The sequence below is a fragment of the Rhyacophila brunnea genome, unplaced genomic scaffold, assembly GCF_057557595.1.
Source record: "Rhyacophila brunnea isolate RB1 unplaced genomic scaffold, BYU_Rbru_1.0 scaffold_11, whole genome shotgun sequence".
NCBI lineage: Eukaryota > Metazoa > Arthropoda > Insecta > Trichoptera > Rhyacophilidae > Rhyacophila > Rhyacophila brunnea.
This window is the reverse complement of record NW_028232763.1, coordinates 22840136-22864891: the sequence shown is the minus strand read 5'-3', so window position 1 is coordinate 22864891 and position 24756 is coordinate 22840136. Positions and strand designations below refer to the sequence as shown.

The window sequence follows — 24756 nt, the reverse complement described above, 5'->3', positions numbered from 1 at the left end:
AAATACGAAGTTTTCCACTCGCCTCCATGTTTTCTACCGTCGCAACTCGAAACTGTCTGAACTCGAAGAATATGAAACAAAAAGGAATTGCACTCCCATGAAGATGCTCGATACCATCCGGAGCGTGTTCTTTCAATACGCTCCTGAAGGGTGTTTACTCAAGAAACGCTATGTACACCTAAGTAATTACATATAACCGAACCTCTTTACGTCGGAAAACGGATATCGGCGTGTTTGTACAGTGTTACCCTATCACGTCAAACTATCTTGATAGAGAAAAATACATGGCTTCATTAAAACGGAATTGATATGTCGATATATGTACATTATTATACAAACAATATACTGAATAGTTTAAACAATTATATTATATTAATATATAATTAATGTACACGAATATAATAGATTTACAATTTATATAAGAGAAAGTGGTTATAATAATATAAACTTTGAATACATACGTTTGTAAGATTATTTTATATACGCAATGAAAAGTTTATACGTGTTATTATTTACAAATACTGTAAAAAAGTATTCAATGGTTACTATTAACAACTTATTAACTAGGAAAAAAAATAGCTAAAATTGTCCATATTATGTTAAAAAAATGTATAATAATTATTTACCTAAGCAGTTAATTAAGTTATATTGCGTTTAATGAGATACATGTAAATACACAATTTTATAGAAAAAAATATCCATAAATAAATCAACTTTCGTTAAAAATGTAACATATAATAAATTGTAAATTGTTTAAAAATATATACACAAATCTACCATAGATAAGAGAATAACATTGTTGAAATAATCTTGGAGTTAGTCGGATGGAAACATCTATATTTTAAATATTTTTTTTTAATATATATATAAACTGCAGTTAAAAATGTTCAAAATTTATTTAGTATTAAATAAAAAAAATAATAGTGCGAGTATGTACAAAAAAAACTGAAATTTGGAGCAATCTTAATACCATATACAAAAAAAATATAGAAATATACTGTAAATTTAAAATGCAATGATGTTAGCCATTTATTGACGAAGTTAAAACATCATCAGTTATATATATTACATTATATTATATAATTAACACTACAATACGCTATGAAGCTTGATGACAGTTTTGTAGTGAAAAAATCCAGATGTTGACAAAATCACATAAATATATTGTGACTTTAGCAGTAATCAAACCCATAGCCCCAAGATGTAAGGCCAGCGCATTACATACTGGAATACGAGTCACTATGTAAATATTAAGAATTCATTTGCAAAACTGGGACATAAATCAGGAGTGTAATAGTTTAAGCACAACATCGGCTAGTAATAATAAGTAAAAGTTTGCGTGTGTAAAATTCCAATTTAAAATGATTGTCACTCTGAAGAATTTATTCAAAGCAAACCTTTTCATAAAAATAAACAAGAATGCTAACATTTGTGTTTAAATTATGGACAAAGACTTTTATTAATTTTATTGATGCAATAATAATTTAAGCTCTAGTATTAAACTTGCAGAGTAGTGTTGTAAGAATATAGGACGAAGGTTGTTGTTTCTGTCTGGCAGCGGTGCTTTTTTGTTCCCTTTTTGTACACTGTATTCATTTACTCTCAGGTAAGTGGTAAGACTGAGCTATACTATATTTTGTAATAAACACCCCGCGTATTAGGTTCTCGTTTTGCTACAAACACAATCTTGTTTTTAATCTCCTAAATGAAAAATACATGACAAGTTCTTGTGAGCAATCCATCATAAAACATTACATAAGTGTTTTGTTTATTCATAATTATTTAATAGTATATAGTAATTTGAATAAAATATGTGAATAAAATGATTAGAATTAGGCTATTTAACGTGAAATATTTATTAATTTTATATTATCATTATTGTAAATAACGTGTGTTTTTTAAAATTGTAGAATTAAGTAATTGAAATGAATATCGATATATGGTCATGGTCACGTATTAGAAATATATTTTCTAGTGATAATAGATATAGAATATTTTGATATTTATTATGATAACCATAACATTATAAATAATATTATATACAAATATAAAAAAAAAGTACTTTTGATCACTTGTACACGTAACCAACAATATAAAGGAATAATGCGAAGCCTCAATAAAGTATGTTATAAACACAAATTTCAAAGAAAAATAAATATCAAATATAATATACTCCTATTTATTACTGTACAAATTTAAGTTGAATAAAATATTCGTACCTACATATTAAACAAATTGAATACGTATATAATATAAAAAATATTTTCTATGTTCCTGTAAAAAAGGTATAATGTTTAAATATTATTTTGGAGAAAACATGTTGAATTTTGAATATTTTCCAAATCAGTGCCATGTACACGTATATTGCACCATCACCGGTATTTATAGATAAGGGTTGAGTTTTTGTGGATAAGATTAATGTGATATTTGTATAAAAACTTTAATTTACCAAAAATAACCATTTACAAAAATTAAAATCAAATGACTCGCCTTGCTAAAGACAAAGCTCGAATGCCCTTATTTGCTATTCCTCGTACATTGCATTACCTGAGCTTTGACTTCTCAGAATATGAGACCAGATAAAATTTTTGTTACATGTATTATGGATAACTTAAGATATGTTATGTATATCAATGCAGTGGATATTAGATTATGTTTATTACTTTTGAAACAATAAAATAAACAATATTCATGTTATAATTTATCACATCCTGTTGAAAACTGTATATTATATCATACATTTTTTAGAATCGACCCAGAAAGCAGAGCATGAACGTATTATTTTGGAAGTCAAATAGGATTTATAAACATTATTATATTATACAATATATAACTACGGTTAATAGTATAGGGTAGCCAAATATTATAATATCATACTCAAACTTATTATATTGGTTTAGTTATGTAAAATAGTGATTCCCAAATTTAGTGCAACTGACCTCTTATGGATTTCTAAATGATTCCAAATGAGATAAGGGAGCGCTAGAATAAAATAGCAATATAAATTTCTCACCTTCACCCCGAATGTTTTGGCAGCTATAAACATTTTAAAGAACAAACATCGTATTTTACAAGTATTTGTCATTTTATGTATTTTTTAGAAGTCAATTTTTTTTTTGGTACTTTTATGAATAAATACGGTTTTAAAATTTTTAAAAGTAAACAAAACTAATAAATAACATGTTCTAAATACATATTGAAAATGTAACATGTAACGTTGGTGAAAAAAGAGGCAATGGCCCGAAAAAGTTTAAGAAATTCTGATGAAAAAGTAAAAGTCAAAAATGATCTGACAGCTTTGTAAATCACGGCAAAGTATATTTAAATACTATTGATATTTCAATGTAAATCTAATTTGAGTCTAAGCCAATACGAAGTGTTTTGTATTTTTTCAAATACCGGCATAAAACATGCGGAACTGTCACCAATTGAAAGACCGATATCCGGCAATTTCAAAGGTAAGAGAGATTTTCAATACAACTTTGGTTGTTTACGCAATGGGAAATTAAATTTAATACCTTCAAAAATCTATCATACAAGTCAAATAAACTATATCTAATTCATTAACTCAAACATTGGTTATTTTAGTATACATAATAATATATAATATTGTACTATTAAAGACTTTACCTTGTACGACAAAAGTCTAATAACATTCATGATTATATTGTTATTCAAAAGAAGATTTTGATAGCATTAGAGATATATTTATTTTAAAAACATTATTTGAAAACCTCAGAAATATTGGAAAATAATATGTGTAGAGAATGTGATTTGAACAGTGAGCATCGCAATTACAGAATATACTTATCTGAAGCCTACTGCTTGGAAAATTTTAGATATTCAAAATTTATTTAAAAAATGAGATGGTATTTCAAATTCCGTAAATTGGCGACCAATTTTTATAAGTTTAAATTAAGATTTTAACAATTAACGATGTATCATCATCCACATCAGCAAGGGTTAATCCACTACTGAATGAAAGCCTACCATAGCTCTCTTGTCACTCTCTAATTTTTCGCTGCCATATACATCCACCGAATTTTATTAGTTAGCCTATCCAGCGAGGTTTAGGGCTTTCCTGCGGTCATTTGGTGTCCCTTGGGTACCACTGCATGACTGTATTTCACGCTTCGAGAAACATATCCGGCCTATTGCCATCTCATCTTGATAGTGACCTCTATCATACCGCGTACTCTTGTCTGCTTCCATTATAATATATGTACTATGTTTGATTCAGATTTTACATTCTTTCACTTTCTAGTAATTACATTAAATTTAGTATTTTTAGATTACAAGATTTTGAAAAAATATTGCATATGAAATAAATATTTTGAATAGAGATTGTGACGATCCTTCTAACTTACTATACAACATATTATTATGTTTTTTTAATAAATAATAATAACAGTATTGATCATGATTTTAATTATAAAAAAAATCTTTTGAGATTAATATATATGTACTTATATGTCAATTTTTGTCACAATTTGTAACATATTATTAAGATTAAACAAGTTAATATATTATTCGAATATTATTGAGCAAATTTAATAATAATATATTAGTTATAATATTTATATTATAAGAATATTGTAATATTAATTGCCTTATTATAGAAATATTCTTCTTTCCCCTCTAACAACGTTCCACCATAACGAATTCATCAAGCCCCCCACATTTACAAGTCAAGTCTTCAATTTCTCTTAGGTGCCCTACCACTCATTTACTCTCTCTCTGCCTCAAAGGGTGCTTGATTACATCCGGACCTTTATAAGAAAATAAGCAAAAAGAGAGAACTGGCGCAGCCTCTTTTCACCGAGTAGCTCAAACATACGATTTTTTTCAGTTGTAAAGTCAACACAACTTATCCTTTGAGATGGACATACTAAATAAGAGGAAAAGCCTAAATTAAAATATTTTATAAAACACGGAGCTGTTCGTAATAAAATATTAAATGCTTATCTACTACAGATATGAATACTTCTTTTATGTTCTCCATTTAGATCATACTTTTGATACATTTTGCAAACATTTCATATTTTTGTTGATATAAAAATATTTTTCAAATTTTTGTCTGTGAATATTATTTGAATATAATTATATTAAGAAGTTCTTCATAAAATAATGTAAATAAAAAAAGCAATTGACATTTTCCACTGCAAGTTAGAAAATGAGATGGGTTTTCTTCTGGATTTAAAATTTAATTCAAATTCATTTTATAAAAAGAACATTATAAAATATTTAGTACGTTTACAATACAATGTTACATGCTAATGATCTAAATTTTTCGTTTAAAAAAATTTTGGAAAAGTAATTTTTCAGAAATATTAAGATAATCATATTATTATCTTGTGAAATTATCAGAAGGGAATTCGAGAAATCGTTACCAGGAAAAAATATCACGGTTAAAATCGGTTAAAAATGATTTTCAATAAACGGTATTACTGAAATTTATCGATAAATATTTTTTAGACAGAAAAGCTTAAAAAGCTTGAGTATGATCCCATACGGAATATTTGAAATTCATGGTAAAAATATTTTTGGCAACAAGGTTTCTTTCGTCTTTGAATAAATAAATATTGCAAATCGTTCATTGAAAGAACATTTACAATGAAAATCTTAGAAATCTGATACATATAAAATAAATCCATTTAATTATTTTCTAATTTTAATGTCGGTGGCTTGTTTAAATTTTGATATAGAGAAAGTGATGTTACCATACCGTTAAAATTCCAATGATGCAAGTAAAAGTGTAATGAAATATAAAAATGGTCTTGGTATGTTATGTCAAAAGGTTTATGTGGTCATGATAAAAATAAATGGCTTGATACATTATGACGATACGACCTAAAAACACAAGAAGACTTTTAACGCTGCCGTATTCTTCTTTTTATTAAGGTATCGTAAGAATCAAAAGCTAAAATGTTAAACTCCGTGATTGAATATAATAATATAATGTCAAAAGAATGAATGAAAATGTATTATGGGATAATAACTCTCAATGACGGTTCAAAATGTTGTAATCAGAAAAAGTTCACAATCATTCTCAAGATATATCTAATAAATCTATTTGTATCAATAAACACAGTTATTTTATATTAGCGTTATTAATATTTACATGTAAAATATTTAATATAATATCATCAAGAAAACACCTTTATATACTACGAATAATTTATTTGTTTCATTTAGTTAAAAATGCATAAAATTGTATACTTAAAAGTTACAAAAATGTATTTAAAAACGAGTATAAATTCTATAAATTTAATAACGATTAAAGAATTCAAGCACCATCTATTATAATTATAGTCAAACCGCATCAAAAACTTGAGAGTTTCAATTATAAATAGTGCTATCATTTTTCAATATGAAATAAATATTTTACATAAAAGGTTGCCGTATTGCATTCAAAGTATAAGTAATTTCTGACACTACGATCAAAAATCACAATTTAGTGCCACGGCTAGAAAAAATCTAACGGTGTTTTTAAATAATATTACTATACATACCTTAAAAAGACTAATATATTTTTTGTCTATTATCGGACATAAAACTAATTCTGGTCAAGCATTAATTAATTTCATAAAATATTATGTATTATTATTATCATCGTTTGCTTAACAATTTATGGGGGATCCTAAATTCCAACAAGAACGTTTTCTTTTCCCCTACCCATGACCAGTATCCTCAAAGTATTTTGCATCCTTATTGACACTGACCAGCCATCAAAGTTTGGGTTTGCCAGTCGACCTGCGACTATTTGTCCTGTGATGTCCCAACATAACTGTCTACTGTATATTTTACTTCATAGCTTATCCACTGAAGTTTGGGAATTTTAATTAATATCGAAATACCTTAATAGGTTCTAAAAATCTAGCTTATGCCATATGTGAGATTCGCCTACTTCTAGTATCGGTCCATATTAGGATATAATATTAGGATAAGTACATTTTCCCTTTGTGAGACTACTAACATTGGCTGAATCAATGTATTATACAAGGATTGTTATACAACGGAAGAGAATACTAGACTTTAAGCTCAATTGTTATTTAGTCGATTTCTTAGATTTAAAAGAATGAATTACCTTTTTTTTATTCTTTATGTTTAATGTATTATTAAGATAATAAATAACTCATTTAATAGTTAAAGTGGGTCACAATTTGATACTGCGACTGTGCAAATATGTATGTTGTTTTTTTACAATATTTCGTTGACCCAGTGAAAAGGCTAAATGAATTAAGCGAATGGAATAAATAATCATTCTTTGTTAAACAAAGCATGTTAAAATATTCTGTGGTGGACTATAATTATTCTCTACTTAGTAACTAACGTAGTACTCGTATTTTAACATTTTTTAATAGTCGCTGACATTTTACATAGTGATTAAATTTGAATTGAATTTTAATATAACATTGTTAATTGTGCACTCGTATTATTTATAAATGAAATAATACATTTCTTCTTTCGACCATGTCCGATCCTAATAGGATCATATGGGCCTCCACAGAGTGGAGGTTTGTATTGACAGATTTTTGTTTTTACGAGAAATGGATGTCAGCCACTTGCTCAACCTATTAGGTCCATACTCTGACTCATACACAAATTGAAAAACAATATGTGTACTAGCCAGACCCAGGATTCGAACCTGGGACCCTCGACTCTATAAGCCGGCATTAATAAACTTAATAAATTCAAAAATAAAACACGGTAATTTGTCGTGAAATATTTAGTATCTATTCACCTGAAAATAAGTACAATGTCCCCTATTTTCAGTGTGGCGTTATTCATAGCAACCATTAACATTAAAATACTCACCTTACACGAAATACGACAGAAACAAATGTGGTTTCACTTGATGTAACGCGCGTTTAACTGTATTTGGGGGTGAGAAACGTGGGAGAGGAGGGGTTAACAATAGCCGCTTCCTTCACATTCTAAGTGAAATTGGATATTACGGAGAAGGCGCGCACACCCTTAAAACAGTACCACACCCCTGAGATCAATTAACCCCCTTCACCTCAGGCCAAGTTTCACTGCGTTAACCAGTTTGCTTCCTTCTTATGTATGTCATACGTGAAACACTTCACATTGCTATATAAAAGATAGAGAAATTGTATTTATGTATATACATACAAACTAGTTACATACTTAACTACTATTTTTACTCATCAATACAAATTATTATTCTAGTTGATTAAAGTTTTGTACTATTCCATTTGAATCAGTTGTTGTAACCTGGGCTTCGCATTTCGGCATCTTCAGGTACCTACTTACTATGCGAACTCACCAATTATAAATGTACATTGACAAAGTGACAACAATTTCAGTTATTTATTGTATTTAATACCAAAGTATTACAATAAAATAACGTGAGAATCTTATAACTTACTAAGTAAAGAAGAAAGTATAAAATTTTTGGAATTTTAAGTTTTTGTAAAAACCCGTAGTAAATACATTATATACTTACTATTAATACATTCAGTACATAAGCGTAAGTAATTGTCATTTATTAGGTACTCATAATCAATGAAATTAGGTTACGTGTTGGAAATATTGATTAAAAAAGTTTAATACGTATGTACTCGATATTTTAGACTTTTTACAACTAATAATATAATTATGCCTAAAAAATGCAGAGAACGAGAATAAAAATCATTATAAATGGATCTGTACCACAAAATAAATTACAAATTTTTTAATTAGTAGTACTTATAAATTATTCAGTAATAATTGTATGGTTATTTTAGTTTTTACAAATGCTTTATTTTGGTAGAAGAACGTTATGTACTGAATGATAAAAATATTTATTTTAACATTTTTAATACTATAAAATTATGTTGAAAGATGCATTAAGTGTATTCAACGCTGAGAATTAGTTACTGAAAAGGGGTTTCCAGAGTTTTGATATGAGTTTTCCGTTTGAGGTTTACATTATCAAATGAAAACAAAATATAATTACTATATTTTTGATGTCAAAATAATAGTACATCATTTTAAATAAAAATTATGCTTATGTTATAGAGATTTTTTTTTTAAAAGTTACAAAATAATGGAACATCGAATGAGGTATTTAAAAAAAAGCAATTCTATTTATCTGAAGTTGAAATAAAATAATTAAAATCTATGACCACTTATTAGTCAATAGAAAAAATGTTTTATTCTCAATACTGAGAAAAGCATAGAGCAAAGAAGCATTTTTTGTAATCGTTATTAAATACTTGTTTGACATTCTCGACACAAAAGTATGTGAATTTGAACCAAGACGAGACGTATGCCACTAATTATCTGCAAACACTGATTGCAATTATTATAACCATGGATAAAGGATTTATCTCACCAAATTTGTCGTATATGTGCATGAGTGTCTGAGCATGGAAGCGACGTGGTTGATTAACTTACCTGAAAGAAAGAAAAATACATCTGTTAATGTATCTATGTAGCAAAAGATTACACAATATAAATATAATATAAAATGAATTATTCTTTTTTAATTATTGTATTTTGTTAGTAGAAAGACAGGGTAGTTAATATATTTGTTGTCACACGAAAAATCTTACAGTAATTTTCCACACTGATAATCCAAGACTTTCGATACGTAAAGCATGCACAATCAACATAGTAATAACAATTTAATTATTAATTTATAAATTAATTAAAATAACCAGATTTAATAGTAACGCCTATTCATGTAAATATAATATAATATTAGTTGGTATGAGTGTGGAAATATTTGATGTAGGTATTTTGTTATTTCACAATACTGTAATCTTGTAAAAAATGTAAAAGAAACTGTAATAAAAAGTCAAGAAATGTATCGTTAATAAATAATAATAATACCTTTATCAATCATAATAAGGAAAAGTGGCGTTGCGAGAGGGGTGCAATGAGGGGGTTTGTACGGGGTGTAAAAGTGGATATATTATTTTGAGAGCAGTCGGGCTGTCATCCATCTTATTGGCTACGTTGCCTCCCTTATGCCCTTAACACGTTTCTAATTTATTGAAATAAATACACAACGGCGAATTACGCCAAAGAACGTGGTCGAAAATGATTTATTGACGAGCAGGGCGGGTTCGCATTGCGGTCCAATAAAATCTCAATTTACTGACACATTTCACTTGCGCCGTAGTACTTCTAGTCGACGCTCGCTTTGTTCGACAAGAAAAGCTTACTTTCGTGATGCACCTGCATATCTTACTAACCTGTTTTCTTACAGTTAAATAATAAACACTATTATATGCAAAAGCAAATGCAAAAAATTTTTGAAGCTTTCAAACATCTTTTTTGGCAACTCAACAATTAGTTTCGTATTACGTTGGTAGCAATAAGCATTTTTCTCGTAAAAATATACTTTAAAACCTTTACTAACTATAAAAAATATCTAAGTATGTACCCACTAGGTATTATTTTACTAACAATGAGCTGCGAAATAGACAAAAAATATAATTGAGTGATGCTTAAAAGAGATAACGTTACATATAAATTGTGCATAGTATATTTAGACGTACCACAGTTTACTTTGAGCTGTTATACTCGAAACAAAAAATGACGCTTTCTTCACGGAGCATTGCAGATGGTAATGTTCCAATTTTATTAGATACAATACGAACATTAATTTGATATTGATCAAATATCTGATACTAACGCTATCATTATTATCAGAAATTTAATACAACTTGATACTTACGATCACCTACTTGCTAACCTATTTTTGATTTATTTACTTGCTACCCTACTTTTGAATTATTCGGTCTTTCCTGTAAATATAGACGATATAATTATTTCTCTAATTTACTTTAGATAAGATATTTTCTTCTGTCTTTCTTTTGTAATCTGGTAGTTTTTATTACGTAGGTATTTTAAGTATTTTATTTATATATGAATTTGATCTCAATGCCATTTGGCTATAAATTTCCAATATGACATCTCACTGAAACAATGTGATATGGCCAACCGAATGTGCATATTTTCCAGATATATTTAATGACTTGCCAAATGGATTAATAATACTTAACGATTGCCAAAATATTTTTTAATATTTAATATCTTAAGAGGATTATAATATTGGGGCAGGTTGTATTAACAGATTATTATTTTTACTAGAAATATATGAAGCATAGTAAACCATGTCCATTCTGGTTATTTTTGAGTAAGCTAGGTTCAAACATAATTTTTGAGTATTTCTTATTCTGTATGATTTGCCTTACACAATAACAGCTTAAATGTACTCTAAATAACACTTCAGAATTGCAATCACAGCCTTACAGATTAAGAAATACTCAAATATTATGTTTGAACCTAGCTTACCCAAAAATAAACAGAATGGACTTCGTTCACTATGCTTGTGAAACACTCATATGGTAGTCATTTGCTTAATCTATTAAGTCCATACTTTGAGTCTAATCATACATTGAAAAATAGCCTGTGAAATTTCCAGACCAGGAATTTGAACCCGGGATCCACGACATTATACGTCAATACGTTAATACGTTACCGCTCGGGTATAGTGAGTGTACATTTTTAGTGCAAGTTAATAATACTGATGGTGAGCTTAGGTGAATGTTTTTGTAGTTTATAGGATCCTCCTAGTTCAGTCAATGTATTTTCGTTTATTTTATACAAATCTTTTTTTACTGTCATTTATTTAAATATTATAAAAACAATACTTATTTGCTTACACATTAAATAATAATATTTTTCATAATACGTGTTTCAATTACAAAACGATTGTTACTATACAGAATAATTTTAGAAATATTGTTCGTGAAGAAAATCGCTAATAACAAATTTAGTGAATAAAATGTCACTGTTTCCATGGAAATTTATTTAACATTGAATGAAAAAACATTTTTTATCATTTTGCATTTTCCTTATAAATTTCTGCCTTCAGAGTAGGGGAGGAATGACATTTTTACAACGTGTAAATTAAAGCATAAAACATCGGCCCCATACATGTGACACTGTTAACAGTAAACTTATATTGAGGGGCTCAGCTTTCGCGGGAAGAATGTTAAATTACAAAGCTTGCGTCTCACGAAAATTTTTGTAAAAAAGTCTGCTTTTAAACATAGTAAAAAATAATGTCTCACATAAATTGTTTTTTTCTATATTTATATATATATGTTTTAATTTCATCCATTTACTTTTTTAAAATTTAAAAAATAAGCACACTACTTCTTTTATACTTTATCTTCCTTTCAGTTATTCTAAATGAAAAATGTAGTGATATTCACAGTCCCATGATTTTATTGAGGGCAAAGTTAAAGCTGTCTTCAGTGAGGTTCTTTACTTAATCGGTTCAATGCAACTACGTTCTACCTCTGCTAAGCCATTGTTAAAAGCTACCTAAAAGTCCCAGTCTCGCTAGATTCTCCAGTTTACAAGAGTAGTATGTTTGTAAGCCTTGTAGAATGCGTCCTAATTTTTTTTGCATATAAACTATTTATTTATTTTATATAAAATATGACTGATTGGTTCGTTCTATGTTTATATCATCATAAATATTCTATTCTCATAATTATAGTATTTTTTAAAATTAAATTCGAAGGAAAATCGTGTTTAGAATTTTCCAAGGAAATGAGCAATGATCACCAGCCCGAGCTGTTTCTTCGGTACATGTGGAACTATAGGGGTCCTCGGTATCTGCGGGTAATTAAGACCGAAAATACCTTTTAAAACGAATCCATTTAAAACGCGGACCATAATTACTTAGTTCCTAAATATATTTAATTGGGACATGTTCAGAAAAGCAAAAAGACAAGTTAGCAAGACACAAATAGCGTAGGAGTATGTGATTGAAATATTGAAAGCGACAGTTGACGACTGTGTTTTTATGTTTTTTTTTATAGTTTTTTTGCATTCTCGTAAAAAATCGTAACTGTGGGGACTTGGATAACGAATACTCGAATAATGAGGACCACCTGTATGTCACTGATAGAAATAACCACTTGTTTTATATATAGTTTTTGAGATACTTCATTTTTTAATTTTCATTGACTTGCAATTTTAACACTTAAATAACATGCTAATTGCATCTAATGACCGTTTAACGGGGACACAGCAGCCGTGTCGTCCGCGCCGTGTTTACTTTTGTTGGCAATGCCATAACAATCCGATTTATCGCCAAAGCACTTTGATTTGAATAAATACCTACCAATATAAATATTAGAAGCTATTGCTGAAGCTGGTATATATTAGTTTCATTGGTATGTAATGTTTTAAAATAGTTTTTTTTTTGGTTTGTAAAAGTAAATATGAAATGTCACTTTAATAATATAATATAGTTAATCGGTTAAGCAGCGTGTGAGTGAAATGCATACACGTGATTAAGCGATTGAGTATAGAGCGCATAAAAGGAATGCAACATGGTGTTTTATTTATGCAATTTGCTGTGAAAACTTTTGGTATCCTAATAGTACCGATGCATGTATTGCGCTGCATTACAGATAACACACACATAGACCTTTCCAAACCAAGCCGCTCCGTATCATATTCTGTCTTAATCGAGCGTATATGTTTGATGTGAAACATAAGCAGTTTTTTTACGCCTGAGAATGCCTCCGGGGCCAAGATGAAGGTCGTCACGTAGTCAAAATTTTACTCAATTTAACAAATGGAAGAAAAAATCACGATGAAACAATAATCAATTACTTTAATTACATAATAAATACATATTATTAAAAAAAACTAAGTCAATAGTGCGTTACAAACAGATAGATAAATCAAAAGAAATACATATTATATAATATAGTTATTTAAATCTTGGCTTGATAACTTGGCATTATCTAGAACTGTTCGTTGTTTGTCAGTATTAAGTAACTAATTATAACTATTAGTAAAAACACAAATTCAACATGTAAAGCAAAATGTTCTCGGTAGACTACCGAAAGGGAACTTCAATTAACACAATGTTTTTAATTAATTACCCAGAGGTTGTTTCATTGTTTTATTATCTAGTTTATTTAAACTCATCGTGAGAATGCAGCAAAGTGACTGATTTTTCATCGCTTGCAGCAAGGACGCCAGTTTTGATGAAACGCGCCACAACCGTAAAATCTTTTTATTATTAAAAAACTTTATAGCTCCGGCTTGGAATGTTATGACTGGTTATTTTAACAAGTTGGTTCCTTATATTAGTATTAGAGAACAGTGCTGATTTATTAATTCAAATAATACATAGGTAATAATAATATAGGTATGTAAAGCGTACTTGGGTGTTACTATGGTGAATAAATAATAATTGAATTATATTACTTAAAATTCAACAAAAGGTTATCTTTATCTACTTTATAATGTATGAGTACGAATGATGTTTTATTAGAGTGTTTATATACTTTTATTATATAGTGAAACTATCAAGACAAAAGAGGAATCTGCCCAAGGGAAGAAAAGCAGAAGAAAGAAGTTTCTTGGAGGAGAAAATAGGAAAGGAGGAGGCAAAGCTATTTCAGCGTCGTCGCCCTTCAATCGTATCATATCAAAACTCGATCCATCTTGCACGGCCGCAGCGCATGCCTACCCGCCGAACAACAAAAGCTCAACAAAAAAGCTTTCATATCTATCGAGTATAGAATAAAGCAAGCCGAAAAAGTCCGCCTTTGGGTATCATTGATTACTTCTGCTATTGGGTTTTTGTATTTTTCTTCATATTAAGTGACTGAAGACGCATTGTTTTATCTATTTGTTCTGGTATTTGATAGTAAAGTATCAATTTCATAAGGGCGATATATTATTTGAAATATATGTATTACAAATTTGGTAGACAAACGAGCAAAAACTATCTACTGATTTTTAATGTTTTTAAATATATTCATAAATAAATTATTCATCAGATATCATAAATTTGAATAAATTCTGTATTAAAAATATTATTTTTAAACAATTATCTTCATAGTAGCAATTTATTACAATGTTTTTTTTAAATAAACTATTTAAACCAGTACAGCAGTAATTATTATCATTTGTATCTCCAAAATTATTAAATTGAAGTGCATTGTAAAAATACCCGATTTTCTATTGTTAACGATTAACAAAAAAATCGTGTATATTATATATATTTATTTAAAAATTATGGACATAATATATCAGAATTTAGCACGTCAAATAAAAAGATATAATATGTAATACATAATTATTACACTCAGAAGCAAGAAGACAAAAATAATAAAATGTTATTTAAAAAGCAAATTACTCAGCACAGTGTATAACTGAACATGTGTATGTCTCTAATAAAGCGTTGATTAGTCTTGTCTAATAAACTTGGCACGACAAAACAGTTCTGATTTAAAAGAGATCATGGATGTGAGGCAAGTGAGCTTTACGGTATGAAATATGTTTTAAAAATTTGACCAACTTATTTAAAATGGAGGTTATACAATCAACAATAACTACAGATGCAATGAATACATTGAATCGTAAAACAATGGGCATTGGATTCAATTATAATATTATTTGTGAATATATGGACTGAGTGAAATTATTGCATTGCACAGTCGTCCAATAGTTGTTTCTTTATTATAAGCATGTTAATATAGATCAGCGATTAATACAGCGGAACAATACGTGTACGAATACAGCGGCTGTGAAATAAATGAGACACTTATGTGAAAGCAACACCAGTAACCATTAAATATCGTCGGTTTTTACCAACTTATATTATAATGAGTATAATAAGTAATTTACATTACCTAAGGAAATTTTTAAATTGAAACAGTAATAATGATTTTGTATTTTTTTGGAAAAATATAATAAGTGATTTTATTCGACCAGTACTGTCATACAATGCACAGTAAAAAAAGCGTCTAGCAAAAAATCTACTGAATCTGATTTGTACATCGATTATTATCCAGACTTAATATTTTTATGACGGAAAAACGATTCGATTTGCGAAAATTTATTATTTTTTGTCCTATATTATAAATATATTTTGAATATATTTTATATATAACAAATTTAAGAATTATTAAGAGTCGTAAGATAAGTTTAATAAACAACTTACTGATCTCATTTAAAAAATAATTTTAACCAATACAAGTAAGTATAATATAATATTGGACAATTACAATATTTACAAGTGTTTTAGAAATAATTACCTCGAATAAATTTTACTTAAATTATTATATATTAAGATCAAAATGTTTGAACTGTAACCGTAAGCCATAGGTATTTAATTATGTGATGCGTTGGTATCAAAATTAATTTTAACTTCAATACTAACTATCAAAATAAATTAGAAACCTTTATTTTATTTCACGTTAGAAATATTTTCAACCATATTATCTGTCGCCTGAAGCGCAAACAAGATTTTCCTCACATGGTGAGGAAACAAAATAAAAAGGAGAAGAACGGGTGTCAGTTTTCATTCTTTCCATATATTGATTACTTGCCAGAAAAGCGGAAGCCTCGATACGATACGATGAAACTATATTTTGTATTGAGTAACTTAAGGATATATTGACTGAGGTTCTACAAAGTACAATGATTCTGAAGTTTTTATATCAAATTTCCATTAAAGCCATAAATTTAAATCGTGAAAACAATTAGTGAATCTTATTAGTACATCAAAAAATACTTAATACTATTATAGTAAATATTATGGCGTTTATATGCTATGAGTATAATTTACTAGGAAGGATAGAAGAAATGAAATTGGATTAAAATTTTGAATGTGAAAGTACCTAGTTTATTCATGATGAAATGCCAGTGCCTTACCCACTGAACTACAAGTTTATGTAGATAAAGCAAAGTTATTGTATGGCTCACTTAAGATTTAAAAAAATATATCAATACTAAATAATATATTTTGATAACCTTATCAGGATAGTTTATAATAAAATTATGCAGTCAATAACGAAGAAGTACTTAAACTATTATATAGTATGTAGCGCCAAACCATATCATGACTACGCCGTTCGGGATTTAGTAGCTGTTTCCAGGTGATCACTAAATGAAGAATAAATCTATCCTCTCCCCAAGATTATCTAATTTGCATGCTGGGTTTCTTGCAAATGAGGTAATTTTATTAGTTTTTCATTATATTTTATTTAAAACTGTCTGGATTAAATAAAAGTATATTGATATGTTTTATGGAGTTTACAAAAAAAATGAATTTTACTATTACTTACATTCAAGCATGCCTGACAATTGAATAAAGCTGAACACGTATAAATAATAGAGCTTTTAAAGTAAGATAAGCAACACCTTCTGCCGTGTAGATAGTTTTAAAATATATTGGATGCAGAATTAATTAAAATAAAATTAATTTTTCCAGGGAAGATTTCATTGAATCTAAATTTGAATGTATTATTTAAAAAATAAAATCATTGCATTATATTGATCCTTGTTATAATCCTTGAAAATAAGGTACCTACTCTGTAAGTACAAATAAAAATAATTTGTGTTGATAAGTCGAGCATGCAATAAAAACGAAACCTTAATAAGATCCTCGAGAAGCTACAACATCTTACGTAGAAGGCTGTTGATTGACGCGACGCTATCGACGGAGCCTTTGCAGCTGTCGCTAGCCCGCGGTGTGAAGTCGGCTGGACATATTGGATACAGCCAGTGGGTCGTAAACACCACACCACACGCGTATTACGAAATCTATTTCCGGGTGCGAGATCGACAACAATACGCTTAGCCTCTACAGCTCTACGCCTCTACGCTTCTACGCCACGACGTGATATGGTGACAGCGTCTCAAATCACTTGTCAATTTAATGTGCGTTAGTTTGTTCTTACGGAAACATTTGAAGAGATATTTTGTAGACACGTAATATAACAAGAAAAAATAAAGGTAGACAAAGCGTGAGGGTTTTGTGTTAGAATACATAGATTATCTACGTATTACGAGTAGAAAAAAAATTGTAAAAATAAATGTTCCCACATGCCGTACTTATGTACATCGCTAATTAAATATATATGTATATGTAAACAAATTTATGTTTTGGACTAATTTTTATATAAGGTTGTAAGTATGCGGCTCTCGTGGTGCAGTGCGTTAGGCGCTTGCCTTCCACCCGAGAGTTCCTGGGTTCGATTTCCGGTCAGGATACATAATATTTATGTGTTTTTCTGAAAGCCTGGGTGTTTGTGATTGTTTAAAATTAATAACAACCACCTTGTACGAAAAAGCAAGGACATGGTGATTAATAATTCTAAAAAAAAAAAAAAGTATGTGGTTCAAAGAATAAATCAGTTGTTAATTAATTAGACTAGAAAGAAAAGAAATGAATTGAGCAAGCATTGAAAAATGAATGAGTATGCGATATGACAAGATAATACATAGATATTTGAATAATTAGTGATACAAGTCATCTACAAAAAATGCCTTTACATCAGTTTAAATGAAAAGAATGATCTGAGCGATACTTCATTGATTATGAATATTGCGTATTTCTTTTATTTCTAAATGTCATTTGGACCACAATTAAAAAGTTTTTTAAACTGTTGTTAAAAAGTTGTACAATTATTATTCGTAGACCTTCTTAAACCCTTTCCATTATAAAAATAATAAAAATAATATTCTGACAACAACAAAAATAACATATTTCCTTGTAATAACATTGGTACCCCACCCTGTAAGTATATAAAAAATAGTCAAAATGATATATTTGTAGCAGGTTTATTGCCGCCTCCGTTATAAATTAATTTAAATGTATTTAGAAAATACTTAAATATCTATCATTTTCATCACGATTAGCCTAAGATGAAATATTGTTGATAACAATATAATCTAATCCATAAAAACTAATCAGTGTTTTTTTTCATTAGTAAAACAAAGCTGTTTTAATATAACTATTTAAGTTTACACATAATATTGAAATTGTTAAAACTCATAACATAATAATATATAAACAGCTATAGAATTTTCGTAATGTATAAAAATGTTGAATACCATGTAAAGTTCATAAACCTTACAAGACAGGAAACTATGAACTGCATATCTTATTGAATTAGGATTTCTGTATCCCAGCATAAAATGTATTATTCGCCATTATTTCATATTCAGTTAGGGCGATGGTTTACAACAACGAAACTAAAACAAATGCGATATGAAACGAAACAGACTTAAACGCAAATTGTCTATGCATTTAAAGTGGGACTATAGTTTTGAATATATTTTCTTAAGGCTTTGTTTTTATCCTTTAGAGATGTTTTATAAGTATTGTATTGAATACATAAATAATATAATTCTGCAATGAAAAAGTTCTTTAAATTTTTAATAATACAGTTCAAATACGTATGTAGTTTACTGAATTTAAATTAGTTGCTGTTTATTACCTGATACGAATGTATTTAAATAATATTGTAATAACTTACAAAAATATTTTGTAAAAAACCTTTTTATACTCTTTAATCTTGCTTTAAGAGCAACAGTTGTTTATTATTTTGTTTTACGTATAAAATTGTGAAGTAATGTTAAATATTACTTAAATTTTATATATGTATACTGAATATTGTATACGTATTCATCACATTTAAAATTTATTATACTGATATTTAATAATGTTGACAATGTAAAAATATACTTGGCAGATTTAAATAATTTAATATTTTTATAATATTACATTTTCTGCCAAATGATAGCTCAATAGTTAAAAATGACCCCCCTATAATTTATTACTGAAACTAATAAAAAAACTAAAATGATCTTATGAACATTCAACATATATTTCTCATATACCTAATGATATTAAGTCGTTTAATTTATGGCTTGTCAGGACAAAATATATATTATCATCTGACTAAACAGTATATATATATATCCACATCATATTATTTTGTTCATGGATTCCCATATACCATCATAAAACGCATCTTACGAGCTCAACATAACAATATGTTACTTCTATTTTACGGACGAACGGGATGAAACCATTTCCAAAGATATTGGGTAATGTGTTTCTATTTTCACGCAATAAAATTCAAACATATTGCAACTTTGCCAACGTAATGTAAATGCGAGAGTCTTTACTAAAATTGAAAATATGTTGTATTTTTTAGATTTCACCATGAAATTTTCGACAGTCATAGGTTAAAACATAATCATTCAAATACTTAAAATTATTAAAAAACCCTAATTATAATACACATATGTTTTCATATGGGCTTAGATTTTTAATCAAGAATATAATATAGTTTTAATAGTTTTTAATATTACATAATATTATCATTAAGAACATATTATTATTCCAATATTTTTTGCAAATCAAATAATTATACATCCACCTTAGAATGGGGGAGTAGTATAAAAAATATCATATAACTATTATAAATACATGTATTGTTTACAGTAATTATTTTTAAACTTTCACCCAAATCCATTTTAATTTATGTTTTTCCTGGACATAACTAAATACCTAGTGCTAAATAGATAACCACAAGGTTAAAATCAAACAATTAAATAAAAAAAAATCACCACCAACACTTCAGATGAAAAACACCAACACTTCAGGTGATCCGCGCGTATGCAAAGATAGTAAGCTTCAAAGCAACGAAAGTGAATTGTGATACAACTACAAACTAAACAGTGTATGCATGAGTGACTAGTGAGCGAAGAGTATGTGACTTCATCTGCTCACCAAAAACTAAAGATTAGTGCCTGGAATTCCTTAGTCTGCTTTATTTACCCGAACCCAAATTACAGTTAAGTAATTAAAATATTGCCATGAATTTTTATAAATTTAGTGAAATCGATGCCAACTAAAGAAGATATGTTAATGTTTTTATCCTTGAGCTGACATAAAGTGAGAGTAACCTAAGTACTAAAGATTTATGTAGATAGCATTATGAGACATGAATTAAATACAATCCACTTATAAATTACGTTTAATGGTGTTTTGATTATACAATTTGTACGTAGTTATCTAAAAATAATAGAAAAAAATATTTGTTTACATTTAAAGCTATGATTTTTGATATTTATATTAAAGCAACATAATATTATAAAATGAATTTTCATTAAACCGTTATGCGGCTAACGTCTTTTTAATGTATTCATACTGAGATCATGGAAATATACTTAGTTAAGTTTTTGCAATAAGTTTTATCATTCATATTTTTTTAATTAAATTTTTATAAACACTAAGTTATTATTATTTTTATATACCAACTATGGGTATCCAAGTTATCATAATATTGTGGCGTTGATATTTTTATTGTAAGTTTTTGGATAGATTCATTAATAAATGTATGTATTTAAATTACTTTGTATATCGCATTGTCAAAAGTATTTTTCAGTTAGTTTAATTCAATTGATTGAGAGAGTCATAAAATCTATCACTAGTTTTCTTTAAAACTGAAATATTTTATTTAATAATTATTATTATGTACAGTACCTATATTTACATTTACGTTTTAGATTTAAGCTGCCTAATACTGTTAGGTACAACAAAACCTTGTAAGAGATTGGGAAGGAACAAACAGGTTATGCAGTTTCTCCTCATTTCCTAAGTGCATTTTTCTTCTTGCCACCCTGCTTCGTCCTTTTCCCCACCGCGACGCTTTCCTTTGTTTAATATAAATGCTAAAGAAATGGAATACTCCGAGGCGTAACGCCATATTACAGTTTCAAATGTTTACTTCTTGCGCAATTATTAAGATTTGTTTTGTCTATTTGGAGTGTTTTAAAAAGAAATAACTACGCCGGGCTGCAATATGAATAATGCGATTTTCGTGTTTTCGGAAGAGATAAGTAGTTTTTATTATATTGCCATAAACACTCTTTAAATAAACTTACAATAATACTACACTGCTACTGAAGTGTATCGTTTTGTTGTTTTACTTTTAGACACCTTAATACACAAATAAAAGTTTATAGATTTGTAACCATCATAAACTATCGATTATATTATTATTATGTATTACGTTATATTATTTCATAATAGTTGTGAAATGCGTAATAAATAATACTATTTTTCGGAATACAATAAACGTCTACTTATAAACTCTAATTGAATAATATTTTGTACCTACTGTTCCATTTGAGTTTTTTTTTGCCACCCGAGTTTTGCCTTGTGATATATTCAGGCACTATCATTAGCTAATTTAATAAAATTCCCAACACGTTACATAGTGTCATCATTGAAATAAAATTTTAAATCACTTACATACTGAATACATAAATAGCATTTAAGTTATTTACTATGGGTTTTTACAAAAATATTAAATATAATTTTTAAAATTCTGACAAAACTCTCCAATGATATGGAGCTAGAAATGGAGTTTAAAAAATAGAGTGCAGTATTTATGGCACTGGTTTATCATACTGGGTGTTGCGGGTTTGATTCCTGCTGAAGTCATAATACATATTAATATATTGGTATATAATATATAGTTTTCTCATACTTGGGTATTTCCGTTGCATTTTGCTGCAATTGATTAAAAAAAATAATACCTGGTGTCAATAATCATTTAGTTGTTTTCATATCTCCGTAAAATATTTTATAGCCAGCTACGTGGATAAGTATTACAATTTTATCAAATATTCAAAATTACATAATATACGTTTTCATAATTTAAATTTAAAATTATTTAATATGTACATGACCGATAATTACAATTTTTAAGTTAAAAGACATTTACTTTACCATGAATAAGGCAATAAGACATAACAAAAAGATGTGATCATACAATATAATATTATGGTCAGTGATTGTGCAATATACACCACTTATGTTATATTAATTGCAGGTAAATCTGGCCTGTTAGTGTTACATGTAATGTTTGTGATTTGGCCTCACTCTGTAGACAATAATGATTCTTGATAGTAAAATAATGTATATTTATTAGTGTACGATATCACAATGCACCAAAATTAATTTAAAAAAAATGTAGTATATAAAATTCATTGTGCTATGATGAAATTCTGCGTGCTACTTACTGCGTTCGGCGTTGGCCATTCACTGTTATTTCTATGATGGTAGGTACCCAATATTTTTTCCGAATACATATTGAATTATAAAAATGGTGAATTATGATAACTTCAACATTATGGGAGGCACTCGTGGTGCAGTGGGTAAGGCGCTGGCCTTCCACCCGAGAGTTCTGGGTTCGATTCCTGGTCATGACAAAGACATTTATGTGTTTTTCTCAAAGCCTGGGTATTTGTGATTGTTCAAAATTAACAACTACCTTGTACGAAAAAGCAAAGACATGGTTATTAATAATTCAAAAAAAAAAACCTCAACATTATGATAGTAAGTTATTAAAAGAAGTGGCATATATTTTCCGTTAAATTTATTGTGTTTAAAATTGATAGCACATTATTTTATAAACTGTAATGTTTGTACACATTGTCAAATATATTGGGGTTTGAAAACCGAAATCCCGAATACTGAAATCCCGAACGCTAAAATCCCGAATGGCCGAAATTCCGTATGGCCGGAATCCCGAAAAATAAAAAAAATACAAACCGTAATAATCTTAACAATTATCTTAAATTGCGCAAATTTTACAAGAGAGACAAAAACACATTTTTTGTGGAAGTGCTAAGATTGGGCAATTATTACTGTTTGTATTTTTTTTATTTTTCGGGATTCCGGTCATTCGAGATTTCAGCATTCGGAATTTCGGCATTCGGGATTTCGGGATTTAGGCTTTCGGGATTTCGGCCATTCGGGATTTAAGCATTCGGGATTTCAGCCTTTGGGATTTCATCCGGCACCCATGCATTGGTATCTACGTATAATGCAATCTGTTGCCACACAATAATATGTCAAAAACTGAAGAGCGATATAAAATTAAACAATATTTTATTAAAAGAGAAATATAAAATAGTTTTAATTTGAAATCATATCATACCTACTTATAAGATTTACATAAATTAATAAACAATTACAAAACAGTAACATGGCAATGACTTACGAACAGTATCATTGATGTGAAGCTTAATTGTAATTCTTACGCGCTAGTCCGTGATGCAGCATGTGGTATTGAATGCCCGCAAACCTATTAGACCATAGTTGCATCGGACATTGTCAGATGATATTATTACGGCACCCTAAGATGGATACAGCGCACCCCCAATTCACAATTGCGCCCGCCTGGGGTACGGATTGATATGGCGGGACACGTGCTACGACAAGCTGGCCACGTGACCCGTGAACGTAAGGCGAATTTGTACCTGCAAGGTGCACTTCCTAGGGATTTTAAACATGTGGGGAAATCATAACTCATATTAATATTAACTATAAATGAAGTATTTCGATTGTTTTTAAATATTATTTATACCGGATGGAGTTTTGATAGTGATAATTATCGCTTTCGGGCATTGCGATTTTACGTCAGCACCCGTGACTTGGGTGGAGGTTGAATTCCTATTTGGTTTAAACATATTTCCGTTTTTTTTCTAATATACGTAATATTTTTGGATATGTTAAACATATTTAGGTTCATCCAATTAAGAATTGTATATTCTTAAATCTTGCATACCATTTACACCAGTGTTTCCCAAACTTTCGACATATGTGCACCCCTTACTGAGTACCCCTCGTCAATTTTTTTTTGCATATACTTTAATAGCAAACAAAATATATTTTATTTTCCCCCTTTTAGTACATAAGCAAAATAATAATAAACGAAACATAAAATTTATTCATAATAAAATATAAATAAAAGTTATATTATCAAAAATAACATTTATTATAATCAATCAGAAGGATGAAATTGTTTATGTTAAGATGACAGATCATCATAATTTCATTTCCTGGTTCTTATTTTAATCTGAGATGCGGTTCTACATACAAAAGCTTGT

At 28.6% G+C, this 24756-nt stretch overlaps 1 protein-coding gene across 7 annotated transcripts in view; it reads right to left on the bottom strand.

The window, feature by feature from the left end:
* bru3 (CUGBP Elav-like family member bruno 3) overlaps window positions 1–24756 on the bottom strand; it is a 1071991-nt gene that overhangs the window by 528913 nt on the left and 518322 nt on the right. The window lies entirely within an intron of this gene.